Source organism: Neomonachus schauinslandi, chromosome 13 (assembly GCF_002201575.2).
Source record: "Neomonachus schauinslandi chromosome 13, ASM220157v2, whole genome shotgun sequence".
Classification (NCBI taxonomy): Eukaryota; Metazoa; Chordata; class Mammalia; order Carnivora; family Phocidae; genus Neomonachus; species Neomonachus schauinslandi.
In genome coordinates, this window is record NC_058415.1 from 81,312,020 (window position 1) to 81,328,620 (window position 16,601).

Genomic DNA, 16,601 nt, shown 5'->3' on the forward strand with positions numbered 1-16,601 from the left:
GGCTCAGAGAGGTAAAGTAGTATCTCTGAGATCAGTCAGCTTATGCTAAAGCTGGGACCTAAGGCCAGGTTTCGTTGATTCTAAAGCCCCATGATGTACCCATGCTAGCAACAAGAATCAATCCTAACACTTAGAGTCCACTAAACCTTTTTCCTGCTTTATGGCCAGAAAGTGGCTGTCTTATTCCATTGTGTTCTCGGTATTCTGTAAGTCAGAATTAACACTGTGCTTTGAAATCTGTGAATTTGGAGCAACATAACCTAGTGTTTAAGAACCAAGTAGACCAAGTAGACCTGAATTCAAGTCCAGTACCTGTTTGCTTGGTTAGTTCATTAATTTGCTCAGCAAATTTTTACAAATGGATCATGTGTCAGGCTCTGTGCTAGGGGCTGGGGATATATGAACCTGATGTTTGTCTTCATGGAGGTCACAGGCTGTGGCCAGGCCCCTTCTTTATATCATCTACAGCTTATCTGTGGCGTTTACTATTACCTACAGTTTACAGGTGAAAACATTAAAATTCAAAGAAATTAAGGGACTTGCCCAAGATCACATGGCCAGTAAGTTGCAGTCAGGATTCGAATCCTCAGTTTTTCTGTTACTAGAGTACATGCTCTTGCTCCTGCACTGTCTTTATAGATGGGTAATTCTGGAAAGTGCTAAGTGTGTTCATGGACATCAGATGTAAGACTTGCAACTGGAATGGATAGTAGTCAGCAGATTTGTTTTTTAGTTCTTGTTCTTTTGTTTGTGAAATCTTGGAAAAACCACTTAACCTCCTTGAGCCTCAGTTTCCTTGTATACCAGATGAAGAGATTATTCTCAGTGGCCTGCCGCGTCCCTCTGGAACTTTAAAATTCTGTGGATGCTATGAATTTATGCTGCTAAATGCTCATTGCTGACTTGGATTCTTCTGAGAGTGGCCCGGTTGTGTATCATATTATTCTTTCAAAGATCCAGTTGACATAATGTGCACCTCTGCAGCCCGACAGAGTTAATGATTGCCCTTGTGCATTGTATGTAAGTTTGAAGGATCAGTGAGTTTTACTTAAATTTCCAAAGACTTGGGGATCTGTTACATTGTATTTTACATTATTTTATGTTGGTTAATGGGAGTAATCTAAGAGAAAGTTGACGGACCGAAACCGTCTGCTCCTGCAAACCTCATTTTTTATATACTTACTTCCCTTTGACAAGGTGGTAAGGTCATGAGGCCCCTTACTGAATTATACGTTTGGTAGTTTTCCAGATAAAAAATGAATGATCTGTTCTTCATTATGGAGGCAGTGTCATATGAGAGGATAAAGGTTGATTTAGACATAAAGAAGGACGAAGGTTTTTATTTGGTTTTGGCAGTGACTTCCATATGACCGTGGGCATGTCACCCCAGCAGCCTGCTGCCTTCTAGTTCCTTACTTGTAAAATAAGTGAAATAATACATAATGATAGGTAGAGATTTGGTGGGATTAGTAGAGAAAATAGATTAAGTCGTATGATCTCCTTAGAGGAAAGAAATTATATAAATATAAGATACCGATATTATTTCAGTAAACTTAATTTTCTAGATAACATAATTGTAGTTTAGGAGAAAGGAAGAAGTGAGGAAGGGAACTAATATGTTGAGTACTGATTATGTCTCAGGACCTGGTAGGTGCTTGAGCTACGTGGGGAAAGTATCATGGTTAAATTTCTGCCTTGGTACCACAGAAGCATGCAGTTGAGTTCATCCTGTCCTCCTTTTTAGCTGGGTGCCAATGGCAGCTGTCCCCACCTCTCTGAGACTCCGGGAGGTCATCTGTAAAATATTCATAGGACCTGCCTTCTGTGGTTTTTGGGAGATTTCAGTGAGATAGTGTACACAAAGATTTTGATGCTTAGCCAGTACCCAGTGAATGCTAGCAAGTGTTCCTCCATTCCCTTTCATAAATAGGCAAGAGCACCATTCCCTTTTAATGATGAGGAAGCTGAGATCCAGAGAAGAGGGCTGTTGGTTCCGGGTCAGATAGCTGGTAATTGGCAAAGCTGTGAAGAGGAAAATAATACGCCAAAGCTTCTATTAGGAGGTTGGGAGGTGTGAGGGAACCAGAAGCATCGGATATATATTATATTCCAAGCATCAGATTCTGATTATAAAATTTCAAGTTTAGTTCTAGGAAAATTTGCCTTTCCTCATCGATCTTGATTCTTCCTCTGCCTAATGATCAGTCTGCAAGTTTTCTGGCCTTAACTCTGGCTGCCCAGAGCTAAGTTTTATTTGCAGTTGCAGCAGATCATGGCTAGGACCTCGTCCTCATTATACTCCTCTGATTCTTAGATTCTTATTTAAATGAGTCAACGGAGTATGTGGCTCATACTAGAATCTGCCTCTGATCCTTTTGGGAAAGAGGGAGAAGATAAATCCTAAGTTGGCAACAGGTCAGACTTGGAGCCCTCTTTCACCGCCTCTGGGAATGCAGCCCCAACTGGCTGTGCACAGGTTCTTCTCGTGGCTGTCCTCGGTACAGTGACACTGAGCCTCAGAGGCTGGCTTTTGTCTGTACCCACGGGCAGTGTGTACAGCTTTTGTTTTCTCCTCTGGCCAGTGTTCTTTCATTTAGAGAAGTCAGCTTACTGGATATATTCTTTGATCATTCCTGTTAATGTTTCAGATTCAGTGAAACCGTTCCTTCTACTTTTTCTTTCCTATCTATGTAATCACATTTGGGGTACTGTTTATTAATCACCTGCTCTGCACGTGTAGTGCCTGAGGGTGCTGTGCTGGATGCTTTATAGTTTCTCCCCGAATTCTCACAACACTCTGATGAGGTCAGGAGACGGTTCTTATGCCTGTTTGACCGGTGAGGTGCCTGAAGCTCACGGAAGTAAACACCCATCATCAAAAGCTGTAAGTGGCAGAAGCAGGATTAGAACTCACATCTTTTTGGGGCGCCTGGATGGCTCAGTCGGTTAAGCCTCTGCCTTCGGCTCGGGTCATGATCCCAGGGTCCTGGGATCGAGCCCCACATCGGGCTCCCTACTCGGCAGGAAGCCTGCTTCTCCCTCTCCCACTCCCCCTGCTTGTGTTCCCTCTCTCGCTGCCTCTCTCTGTGTCAAATAAATAAATAAAATCTTTAAAAAAAAAAAAAAAGAACTCAGATCTTTTTTTACTGCCTTTTTCCCTGTTCTGGTCTCCTGATGGCAGATCTCTCTGGAACATCACTCTTTCACTGCACTGAGTGAAGTGATCGGGGACCCTGAAAAGTTTTGAGCAGGAGATCTTTTTCATCAGGCCAGATTTCCGCCCTGACCCCATTCACATCTTTATTATGCCCCCAAACAAGCACACAGACCCACGTTCCATTGCTCATCAGTTTACCAAATTTCAGTGAGAAAACCACACAAAGTAGAATGAGGCTGCTTGTTGGAGAGTGCTGACCTCATGTCTGCCTTTAGAGAAACCTGTAAGGAATCATGAATTCACTGAAGAAATAAAAGTACGTGTGATTGACTCACTCCCTGCTGAGGTTGCATTCTTCCTTGATTGTCCCCCTCTGTCGTTATTTTTCATCAATGTCCGCATTGATTTTATTTTAAATAGAATTAAAGAAAAAATTAAAATACCTCCATCCTGTTCTCCATGGGGAACCACTCTTAGCACCTTGATTTCCTAGACTTTTTTCTATGCAGATTGAAACACGTGTCTCTATCTCCTCCATTTTTCCTGTAATGATAAGGGATTAAATTACATACACTGTTCTGCACTTGTTTTTTAACTTAACAATGTGTCATTACTCTCTGATGAGAATTCCTCCGCACTCTTTTTAAAGGATGCATAGCAGTTGCATTTTACACACAGCATTAACTAGTTTGCAGTTGTTGAATGTGTTGGTTGTTGAAAGTTTTTCTCTTTTACTAACTGTGTCATAAGGCTCTTCAAGGTTTGCTTCCGGTTCTACTGGGAGTAGGAAGTGGTAGGGCGGGGGACTGTAGTCTGGAAACAAGGGAACGGGGGAGCCTTAGTACAGCTGTTGCTGCTTGATTGTCTCAGTGCTCATTTGCAACAGTGGGCTGCATATTGCTGAGCTTCTTAGCAACGTGGACATTTCAGAGCCAGACAGCCATCTGCAGTGCACCCAGGTGACCCTCCAGGGCTGCTCAGATCCCCACTGCTTTACTCAGTCTATTGATTTAAATGTTAAATTCATCCCAAAACACCCTCATAGAAACTTCCAGAATAATGTTTGACCAAATACCTGGGCACCCTGTGGCCTAGTGAAATTGACACATAAAATTCGCCATCATAGTTTTATAGACTGTTATAAGGATTTTGGCTTTTGTTTGGAATGAAATGGGAAGTCACCGGAGGGTTTTGAGCTAGGGAGTGACAGGATCTGAGTTAGGTTTTGAAAGGCTCATACTGGTTGCTATTTTGAGAATTCTGCCATAGGAAGGCAAGGATGAAAGCAGGGTCCAGTTAGGAGCTATTGCAGTAACCCAGGCATGATGATGGCCTGGATAGCTTAGTAATGGTGGAGTTGGTAAGAAGTGGTTGAATTCCGGATACGTTTTATAGAAAAAGCTGCCTGGATTTGCTGGCAGGTTGGTTGTGAATTTAGAAAAAGAGGACTCAGAGATGCCTCCAAGGTTTTTGATCTGAGCACCTGGAAGGATGGAAGTGCTACTCACTGACAGGGCAGATTGTGGGAGGGCCAGTTGGGGGTAAGCGAAGGACAGGTTTTGTATGTGTTTATTTTGAGATACTGTGAGATCTAAGTGGAAAGGTCAAGTAGGCTGTTTGATCTATAAGCTTAGAGTTCAGAGGACAGGTGTGGGCCAGAGAAATCTGGGTGACGTGAGCCTATAGAGGAGGCTGTGAAATTAGGTGAGATTATTTTATAGAGTGATGTAGGTCATGAAGAGAAGGGGTTTGGTGGATATGGCCTTGATGGTCCACTTCAAGATTTATGGGTCAGGGAGGTGAGGAGGAGCCAGCAAAGGAGACTGAGACTAAGTGGCCAGAGAACCCGGAAGACATGGGTCCAGGAAACTGAGCAAAGCGTTTTAAAGAGGAGGGAGTCATTGGCCATGCTGAACATGGCCGGTGAGTCCAGGGAGAGAAGGTGTGAGAATGATCACTGGTTTTAGCGACCTGATTTATCCACCACTAAATCTCTAGGTATAAAGGAAAGCACAAGGGCTTTGGGGTTCAAATCCCTGTTCTGTCACTCTGTGTACGTCAGCTTGGGTCCTATGAGAAGCAGATGCCAGGACAGAATCAGATGTGTAAGAGGTTTATGGGAGGAAATGCCCGTGATAGAGACAGAGTACAGGTCTGCCACCAGTGAAGAAAGGAAGAGGTGGGGATTGGGTGGGAGGAGACCCCCGGCAGTGCACCTCTGAGAAAGTCACCCAGGCTGAAGAGGCATTCCTGAGTAGATTGCCTGTTAAAGGAGCACCTCTGTCATGTATGGCCAGTGCCTAGCAGTCTGGGGAATGTGCCCACTGCTTAATTATTAGAAGCCTCAGCTTCCTTATCTGTAAAATGGGAATCATTTCTATGGTTGTGAGGAGTAATGGGATATCCTATGTGGTACTCTCAGTGTGGGGCTTGGCATGTCAGAGGTACCTAGCCAGTTTTAATTCCTTTATCTTATAGTATGTGGCACTAATTCTCCTAATAAAAGAGTTCTTGGAAACATTATTTTTCTGATTATTTGGAAGTGAGACCAATGATATGTTACTTCTGTTTAGTGATTGCTCTTTTGGTCCTTAACTCTCTCCCTCTTCCTCACCAACTCCCTCCCCCAACCTCATGTTCATTTTTTTCTATCTTTTCCCCCACTTTTAGGGGTGGGAGGAGTTGCGTCATGATGTTGTAATTATTTTGGAACTTCAGTTGCTCAGGAATACTATAGTTTGATTGTTAGTGAGCATTCAGTTTGTTCTCTGAATGTGAATTATGGCAAATAAGACCTCCTAGAAGGTATATCCTGAATAAGAAAATCTGAGGACCAGTCCTGGCTGTGGTGTGAGATTTGCTTTGTGTTTCTGGTGAGCAGAGGGACCTTGGCTCTTCTTAACACCCCCAGCCCACTGAGCTGCTTGGCAAGGCCTCCCAACAGTCAGACAGTTGCCATTGTCAGCTCCCACTTTTCCTTCGGGCATCATCGGGGATGATAGACCTTATGCCCAGGTAGGCTCCTTCCCTCAGACTTCATTCTGAGGTGACAGCATGGAGGAGAATTCTACTTAGGCTCGGACCATGGTGTTTCACCAGATTCTAGTAAAAAGCCCTGTGTTACAGTTCTCGTAGCCCAAATCCCCTTTCCCAAGTACTTTTCCCCCACTATATCCTGACATATGGTTTCTCATGAACGATGACCAGGTTTCTTCCAGGGAGAGCAAGCCAGGTAAGGCAAGGTAGGATGGTCCCCAGGCTGAGTTCACCAGGGGCGGGGAGCCACGGTGCAGCCAGGGAAAGGCAGCATGGAAAGCTGGGGGAGCCAAGGTGACCGTCAGAAAAACCGTGAAAAGGAAACCAATGAAGAGAGTTATGTGACCTTACACTGGTTATTTCAGTTCTCTGAGTCTCAGTGTCCTCATCTGTAGAATGGGATAATAGCCACATTTACTTTGGGTCAGATGTACTGGGGGACACTCCTGAGACAGATAAAGGGGAGGGGGAGCAGGAGTAGAGGGGAGAGCCTTTGGACCGTGACACAGGCCGGACACCCGTGAAGAGAGGAAAGTCAGGCAGTGAGGGTGAATGTTAGTTTTTAAGTGGTCGCCGTCAAAGTACCTGGTGTCACAGAGCATTCCTGTGACCTTCCCTGCGTAGTGATTGCACACGGTCGCAGGGAGCAGTGTCAGCACTGCCGATCCCCAGGTGAGGAAACGGGCGTGCCTCCTGTCCTGACGCTTTCCGTCCAGGAGACGAGCACTGTTCAGTGACAAAAACCAGAGAGGCATAGGACCTTCTTCAGCAGCTTTACTGAGATACAAGTCACCCACTTCAACAATTCAGTGGTTTTTGGCATATTCAGAGACTTGTGCCACCATCACCACAATCAGTGTTCGGACATTTTCCATCACCCCAAAAAGAAACTCTGTACCCGCTAGCGGTCACTCCCAGCTTTATCGTCTAACCACTCTGCCCCACTTGGGATTGCTGTAGGCAACCACTAATCTGCTTTCTGTCTCCGTGGATTTCCCTGTTCGGAGCATTTCATAAAAATGGAATCACACATTATGTGGTCTTCTGTGACTGGCTTTTTTCCCTTGGCATAATGTTTTCACGCTCATCCATGCTCTAGCACGTGAAAGTACTTCATTCTTTTTATCGCCAAATAATAGTCCATTGTAGGGGCATATACCACATTTTATTTATCCATTCGTAAGTTGATGAACATCTGAGTTGTTTCCACTTTTTGGCTGTTAGGAATAATGCTGCTGCTGTGAATGTCATTGCACACACTTTTGTGTAAACATATTTTCAGTTCTCTTGGGTACATACGTAAGAGTGGAGTTGCTGGGTCATATGACAGCTCTTTTTAACTTTTTGAGGATCTGCCAAACTTTTCCACAAGGGCTGCACATTTTACACTCCCACCAGTAATGTATAGGGCTTCCAGTTTCTCCGTCTCCTTGCCAGCACTTGTTTTAGTTCGTTGTTATTATTACCACCATCCTAGTGGGTAAGATGTGGTATCTCATTATAGTTTTGATCTGTATTTCCCTCATGATTGCTGATGCTAAGCATCTTTTCATGTGTTTGTTTGGCATTTATATATCTTCAGAACAATGTCTATTGAAGTTCTTTACCCATTTTTTAATTGAGTTGTTCTTTTGTTAAATTCCAAGGGTTCTTTATATATTCTGGATACTAGACTTCTAGATATATAATGTTCATCTCTTAATTGTAAAAATGGTACACATTTATTGCAAAAACTCAAATCCTGTAGAAAAATAAAAAGTTTTTACTGTTCCCCAAATATTCTTCCATGAAATAACTTGAGGGGCTTGGTGTATATTCTTCCAAATTGTAAAAGACGCATATACAAACCTGTATGTGTATATATATTTAAGTTTACATAAATGGGATTGAATGTCTGCTTTTTTTTTTTTTTTAAACCATGCCTGTGTACATATCTTCATGGTGATCTCATTGTTTTGGCCACTGCAGAGAAATACCCTTTTGAAGTGGGTATAATACCGATAAGGAAACTGGGGCATCAGGAAGTTTAATTTGTTCAAGGTCACAGATTAGTCAGCAGAGGAGTCATTACTCAGATCGAAGCTGTCTGCTTCTAGAACCCATGTTCTTGCCACAATGTCATGTTGTTCATCGGGCTGCCGACCGGGAGCCCGTCTTCCAGCTCTGTGGCCTCCTCGTCTAGCTGCTGTAGGGTCTTGTGAACCTTTACCTGAGTAGTGGGTCTGATGTGTGCATTCTAGGAAACCCTTTTCTTTTTTTTTTTTAATTTTTTTTTTTTTTTAAGATTTTATTTATTTGAGAGAGAGAGAATGAGAGACAGAGAGTATGAGAGGGGGGAGGGTCAGAGGGAGAAGCAGACTCCCCGCTGAGCAGGGAGCCCGATGCGGGACTCGATCCCGGGACTCCAGGATCATGACCTGAGCCGAAGGCAGTTGCTTAACCAACTGAGCCACCCAGGCGCCCGGAAACACCCTTTTCTTATACAACCCACACACAAGCAGACCTTCAGCAGTCCCGAAAGGGAAAAATAGAGAAGAAGGCCTAGGGACTTCATTTGGGCTGGGGCAGCCGCACACTGCATTTGAGCAACTGCAGTCACTTTTCCAGCCCTTTCCTTCTCACCGCCTGCTTGCCACCGCTACTTGCTCAGGGGCACTCGTTCTGCTGGCTGGGTTCCAGTCCCTTGTTTCTTCCTGCCTTCCAGGCCTGCAAGGGCCTCCGTGCACTGTTAGGGTGCCTGCCTCCTCCTCTACGGCGTGGCTTCCCACCCAGCCTGCAGCTTTTCAGGCGCGCCTCCTGCTAGTTCAGGATCCACATGTGTGAAACGAGGGCTCCCTCCCAGCACAGGTTCTGGCTGAAACACGTAAGAAAGTGCCATCAGGAATCAAGAGTGGAGCATGGACAGAGGAGAAGGTGCCATCAACACCTGTGCGAAAGCTGCATCCCAGAGGACAGGCTCCTCTCCTCCCTGTCCTCCCCGCTTTGTGTCCTGCACCTGTCTACAGGATGCGGCAGCTGACTGCTACAGGTCAGATCGCTTTTCCATTGCAGTCCTCTGTAGATTCCCTTTCTTCTTTCTCCCCACTGCACTTGGACTTGTAGGGGAGCTGGAGGGGTAGTAATGAACTATATATCTAAGCAGGCCTTAATGTAAGAGCGGTGCTGTTCTTACCACTTCCACTAGTAAGAAGAGCTGCTTCGGTTTGTCCAGCACCAACAAGGGAGGTCTAGAATGCAAGGGTCAGCTGCACGGGGCTGTGAGGATTCACGGAGCTAATGCACGGAGAGTTATCACCTCGGGGCCTGGCATGGGGAAAGAGCTCTGCAAATATTAGGTATCATTATTATTATTGAATGGGAGCATATGACATCCGAGTCAGATGTGTAGGCAGACGCAAGTGGGCCCTTAGTGTGACAATAATAAGATTCTTCCATGTCTCACTGTGGTGTTTTATTTTCTTCATGGAAGTCACATTTCATTTTATATATTTACTGGTTTTTGTCTTTCACTAGAACATGGATAGGAGTTGCTCTGGCAGTTTTGTTCATGGCTGTATCCCTAGCCCCGGAACAGGGCCTCCCATGTAGTAAGAATGCAAAAATGCCATCAGGGTTTATGGGCTAAATGAATACGCACTTATCGTATGCACACTGCTATTCCAGGTGCTGTTTGTATTCACTAATATATTCATAACAATCCTTTGAGGTAGGTAAATTATTACTCTTCTTTTAGAACTGAAGAAACTGAGTCCTAGGGGAATGGGGTTCTTTGTGCCCAATGTCACACAGTAAGTGGAGAAGCAGGCTGTCTTTCTCAGAGCCAGGGCTTGGACCCCCCTCCCTCAGTAGGAGACATCACCAATATTCTTATTACTGATAGCATTGACAGCTTTTAAATAGTTAATATGTACATAGGCAGAGTTCTTTAACCATCTGCTCATTTGCTCCTAACACTCACTGTGGAAGAAACGTAACATTTTTATTACTCCCCCTTCATTTGACAGTTGAGGAAATAATAACAGATAATGTTTATTGAGCACACTACCATGTGCCACACATGTATTAACTTTGAATCCTTACAACAGTCCCATTAAGTTAATGGTATTATACACATTTGACAGATGGGAAAATTGAGGCAAAGAGGTAAAATTACCCACCCAGGGCCATACAGTTAAGACGTGAGAGATCTGAGCCTCAAACCCCAGCAGTCTGGCTTCAGGGACTGTTCTCCTAAGTGCTTCAGTAGATGTCTTCTCAATTCAGAGAGGACAAGTTACTTGTGCCCAGTCACCCAGCTCACAGGGGGCGGAGCCGGGTTTGGAAACCAAGTCTACCTTCACCACCAAACCTGTGTTTTTTCTCCTGTACATGAGAGCTGAGGGAAGAGTTACCTGCACTCATCTTTGCACTTGGGTTTCCGTCCCACTCGAGTGACAGGGAAGACGTCTGCTGACTTAATCAAGGTCACTCTGCTAAGAATGTGGAGATTTGAGCCCCGACCTCAGCCTCCTTTATCTCTTCATCCTGCTGGGCTGTACTTCAGTATGGTATGTCTGGCTTAGCCAGGCCTTTAAGAGTCACAGGACTATCGTCTGAAAGCGGGGGGCCAGTTGTGTCCCGAGAGAACTAAAGTGACTGCGGGTGGTAGAAGTCCCTGCAAAGTGCGGTGTGATTTCCTTTGGGCTAAAAGGACACCTGATGTCTTTATGAGAGATTAGTGTGTGTACAACAGGGCTGGTGAGCTGGGGGTTGTGGGGGTGAGGAAAGAGGGGAGGGGGGAAATTGTATACCTAGAAGCATAGGAAGTCTGGCTGGGCTATACAAACAAAAACATTTCCTTCGGGGCCAGTGGCCCCAAGGCAGCAGGCAGCGCCCACCAGCGAACAATGAAGTCAGGCCTGTGTCTGCTGCTGATTGCAGGCTGATGTTCCTCCTGGGGGGAAGTCTCCCAGAAGCCGGCGAGGAGGTGGCGGAGGTTTGTCTCTGTGGAGCTGTCAGAGATGTGTTTTGATGGGACGTTCCCTGGAAGTGCAGCTTTCTTCTCCCTCAGCCTGTCGCCCTGTCCTGCTGGAGGAGAGCGCCTGCCTCCCCCTTCCCCCACCGCCTGCTCTCCTGTGTTCCCCTTCTTTCCCTCTCTGCTTACCATCCATTCAGCAGCCCAAGCTCAAGCTACTAAATCCTTTTGATGGTTTTCTCCCTCGCCATTCACTTCCTGTTAGTACCCCCAAGCCTGGGAGAGTTTGTGGTGAGAATAAGAATGCAGCCACCCAGTAGTGAGCTTCTCTAGTGCACACGCGCGGCGGCGTGCCAAGCCCTTGCTACCACCGTTTCACTTAATACTGGCTTCTGCCCTCTCAGTAACATTCTTCCTGCCACTGTCTACACGAAGAACCAGTTTGGAGAAGTTGAATAGCACGCTTACGGTTCTGAAGCTGAGAAGTAGCAGAGCGGGGGTGGGGGGATTCCAACTTAGGTCTTCTTGGCTTTGAAGCATGTTTTTTCCACCTTTTAAAGTCCCCTCTAAGTAACCAACGATCCTTTTGAAGTCGAGCGTCTGACATAAGTGGGTTTTACTGTAACTGCCAACGCTGAGCATAGCTTCCTCTGATACACACCTGGTGAATAGCTTTGTCCATGTGTCCCATTCTCAGGGAAACAATAGGAAGTATCACTGCAGTCCGGGGGATTCTCTGCTGTGCGAGTTACCATCAGGGCATGCCCTCTGCTTATTGTTCATGGGAACATGCTCAAGGAATTTTTGCAGGAAGGCCCCCATCCAGGATGTTACTGGAAGACCTGCCTGGTGGAGTATGTACAAACAAAGTGTGACCCTGCCAGCTCAGCCAAAACCCCTGCTTTATGCTGGGAGGCTCTCTGACCCTAGCGGAAAAGGCTGCTGTCTTCATCATCCAGCCAAGAAGCTGTTACAGGGCGGCTCCACAACCTCCCAGTTGTGCCTGCCTAGAGGCCCTTGGGTAGACTTTTGCCAGGAGCTTAGATCTCGTTTGTACATTGCTATCTACACAAAATACAAATCTGATCATGTTTCTTTTTCTTTTTTTTTTTTTTTTTAAATTTTTTTTTTTTTTTTTAAGATTTTATTTATTTGCGAGAGAGACAATGAGAGAGAGACAGAGAGCATGAGAGGGAGGAGGGTCAGAGGGAGAAGCAGACTCCCTGCTGAGCAGGGAGCCCGATGTGGGACTCGATCCCGGGACTCCAGGATCATGACCTGAGCTGAAGGCAGTCGCCCAACCAACTGAGCCACCCAGGTGCCCTCTGATCATGTTTCCTGGGCCTCACTCAGACTCATGGGACTCCATGTTGTTCCTAGGAATAATCTACTAGGACTCTTTTAAACTTTTTTATCGTGGTAAGATGTACATAAAAAATTTACCGTTATTTAAAAATGTATAGTTCAGTGGTGTTAAGTACATGTACATTGTTGTGCAACCATCTCCAGAACCCCTTTTTCATTTTGCAAAACTCCAAGTCTATACCATTAAACAATAACTTCCCATTCCCTTAACCCCCTGGTGAGCTCCCGGAAATTGCTATTCTACTTTCTGTCTCTCTGAATTTGACTATTCTAGGTACCTCGCAGAAAGTGGAATCATACCATATTTGTCCTTTTGAGTCTGGGTTATCTCACTTAGCATAATGTTTTCAGGATTCATCCACGCTATCACATGTGTCAGATTTCCTTTCTAGGCTGAATGCAGTTGCACTGTGTGTATACATACCACCTGTGTGTCCGATCACTTGTCGATGGACCTACGAAGCCTCAGTGTGACATTGAAGGGCTTGTGTGCATACTCTCACGTTTGTCAGGCTCACCAGCCTCCTCCTTTGGGATAGTCTTTCTTCTCCTTCTGTCCTCAGCCTCACTGCCTTTTTCAGTCCCTCAGAGAGCAGTACCCACCTTCTGACCTGGAAAGATGCCGTTAACGTTACACAGACCATTCCCGCAAGTGGAAATGATCTCCCCCAGCCCCTCCACTCTTAACAGCTTTTTTTTTTTTTTAATGTATACCCTCTTCTTCTTTTTTTTTTTTTTTTTTTTATAAGATTTATTTATTTGACGAGAGAGAGCGCATACAAGCAGAGGGAGAGGCCAAAGCAGACTCCCCACTGAGCAGGGAGCCCTACTTGGGGCTTGATCCCAGGACCCCGGATCATGACCTGAGCTGAAGGCTGACGCTTAACTAATTGAGGCACCCAGGTGCCCACCACTCTTACACATCTTAATTTAAATATCACTTAGTTTAAATGTCCCCACATTTTGTTCCTGGAGTCCCACAGGGGACCTCGGTCAGACTCCCCTCCCCTGCTAATTATTTTCATAGAACTCTGAATGTCTTTATTGTGCTTATTAGAACTGTAACTTATTGATCAATTGTGCACGTGTTTGTTTAATGACTGCCTCCATTGCTAGACAGTAAACTCATGTGTTTAATGCTACATCTCTCATGGCTGGCATCGGGGCTGGCACATAATATGTGCCCAGTAAACAGCTGTTAATGAAACTACAAACTACATGAATGAATTAGTACCGAAAAGAGAAAATTTCAGGGCTACATGGTGGGAGCATTTGGATTATAAAATGTACACGAGTTGTTAAATTCCTCGTAGGATCTCAAAAAGTCATCTTGCTGAAGCATCGATTGTTTGCCCTGTCATTTCTCTGTTGATCAAAACCTCCAAGAATAAACTCTTCATTACTTGAAGATGCCTCAGTGAGTGCCAACACATAAACAGCAGCAGCAAAGGCAACTGACACTCTCTGATTGCTTATGCTCCTCCAGGCTTTTGTACTGTGTACGTTCCACCTAGTCTCTCATGGAATCCTCACAAGAACTCTGAAAGGTAGATGCTGGGTTTTTTTCGTTTGTTTGATTTTCATTTCTATTTCCAGATGAGAAGACCAAGGCCCAGAGAGTTTAAATAACTTGCTTAAGGTCCCTCAGCCAGCTAGTGGTAGGCCCAGAAGTAGAGGGGAGTCAGGGTGGACTACGCTTTGTAAGCCCAGGAAAGAGCACCACCCCTCCCCGAGTGCCCTTCCCCTTAACTGGAAGAGCTCTCTTTTCATTTGTTTTATACATTTATAAATGGAGTGTCTGCCATGGTTTTCTTTAAAGCCAGAGTTTTGTGGCTAAAGAAGAATTTGAAAACTCCAGGCCTGCAGAACAAATTTGACCTTTGCAGCCTCCTGCCCTCCTGCCATTTGATCTCCCACCGTGCTTCTGCCTGAAATGCCCTCTCCTCTCTTCTTCAGCGGACCAAAATGCTTCTAAGGCATTTTCCGGATCTCAAGGCAGAATGAGTTGTACTTTTCTGCTTGCTCCTCCTGCGGAAGGCTCATCCCTCTGCCCTAGAGGCGCTCATGCTCTTTCTAAGTAGTGGCTGATGAGTTTGTCTCCACCACTGGGCTGAGCCTCTGGGGAAGTTAGACCAGGCCTGCTTTCTCTCCGGAGCTCCTCAGCCTGGCCCGGGATCTGGGACAGAACTCAGGGGCCTCAGCCAGTGCTTGATGAATGAATGCACACCAAGTGCAGAGGCGGGTGCTCAGAACCACCTGGCTGAGTGCAGAAGCCTGAGAACAAACTAGCGTGTACTCAGAGAACCCCATGAATGTGAGACAGAGATGATCAGATGTATTAATCACTGGTTTGGAAAGGAATTAAAATACTTCCATAATATAGTATGTTTCTTTTCTAAAACAGATGTGCCCTCGTTGTTTCATGAGGAAGTAATTAGGTGTATTTGATTAAAACATTCATAATTGTTATCCTTTATTCAGGGCTACTATATGCTGCTCTCTTTATTGGTACTTTGTGTACATGTTGTGTCTGCTTCTCCCCGTCACCCTGTGAGGTGTTTTTATTGTCTTCATTTTAGAAATGAGGAATCAGCTTCTGAGTACTAGACATAGGAATGCAACAGGTCTCGCTGACTTCATACCAGTGCCTTTCCATCACCCCAGCTGCTCCTGAACTTGTTTTTGAGATACCTTTCAGCCCAACACCCTGAACCAGCATGCATATTCCCTTCCCCTCAGCCCTCTCTGTGCCCGCCCCCACCCCTGCATTCTGCTCTCCCATTTCCTTAGATTATTGCCTCTGTACTTGCATTCTGAAACTGAAATGTTTTTTTTTAATTTTTTTATTCTTATGTTAATCCCCATACATTACATCATTAGTTTTAGATTGCAACTGAAATGTTTTTGTCACTGTCAATAATTGGATACTATTATGTGTGGAAACTGGTGTTAATAGTATACTAATGTCACCTTTATATTAATAAATACAAAATAATATGTTGTATTAAAGCCAAATTACATATATTGTGATTTTGTTTTCTTTATACAGCCTTTTACAAAACTCCTAAGATTTTTTTGAGTCCCAGTGTATATATTTTTTAAAAGATACGGTTTTTTCTTCATGTAAAATGTAAATGTAACAATGTAGTGAAAAGGAAGTTTGTTAGATAAAATTTTTTATCTTATTAAAGGTTGTCTAAACAGTGAGATATCTATTTCAAATTATATATGAAATATAAGATTGAAATAGCTCTCTTTAGAGAAGTTTAAGAGGTTTTTTACAGACTTAGATTCATTTCTTTTCTGTCCCTCCTAGTATTTCAGCGGGATTAAGTTTTTTGAATCAGTGGATCAAGTTTTAATTTTCCTGTTCCTTCCTTATACTGACCTATGCTTTAGCAGAACAAAAAAGAGACCTAAACATGTCGGCATGATTTTTGTTCAATGAATTAAAAACCATAAAAGTAATAAGATCTGATCCAAATCCCTAAACTCCTGACATGGTGGTTTTGTCCTTTTCAGTCCCAAGATTCATATTACTGACTTGGAAAAGCTTTCAGCGTGGAAGCAGCGGTGATGGCAGCAGTGCATAATTTATTTGAAATAGATTACAAGGGGTGGGCAGCACAGAGGAGGAGAAAGCACACAGGCCAGAGAGATCTGGATTTGAATCCCAGGCCTGTCACTCAGGCCCATGTGCAAGTTGCTCAACATCTGTGAGCCTCAATTTCCGCATTGGAAAATGGGGGGATGAGAATCTAGCTGGAAGAGATGTTGCGAGGGTCTGTGAGGTGCAGTACTTACAGTACTCACCTGGCAGAGATGGGCTGAATAATGGCAGTAATCAGGATCATTTCTATTTCGAGGATACGTTCAAATAGCTGAAACCAGAAGGATTGATTTATAAATGCAACTGTCTGCTTTGTCCTCAGAGCTCATCTTTTCTCAAAATTCTTTAATGTTTTTTCTCATTCTGTCAGGGAGAAAAATAGCAGGTAGATGCCACTAAATCTTTTAACACCTGCTTGTCACTGCTTCACATGGAACATATACCCAGAACGTGGGCTCGTCCTCACCAAGTAAGAAGCA

General features: G+C 44.5%; 1 protein-coding gene across 2 annotated transcripts in view; it reads left to right on the forward strand.

The window, feature by feature from the left end:
• Positions 1-16,601, forward strand: part of MRRF (mitochondrial ribosome recycling factor) — a 52,603-nt gene that overhangs the window by 24,250 nt on the left and 11,752 nt on the right. The window lies entirely within an intron of this gene.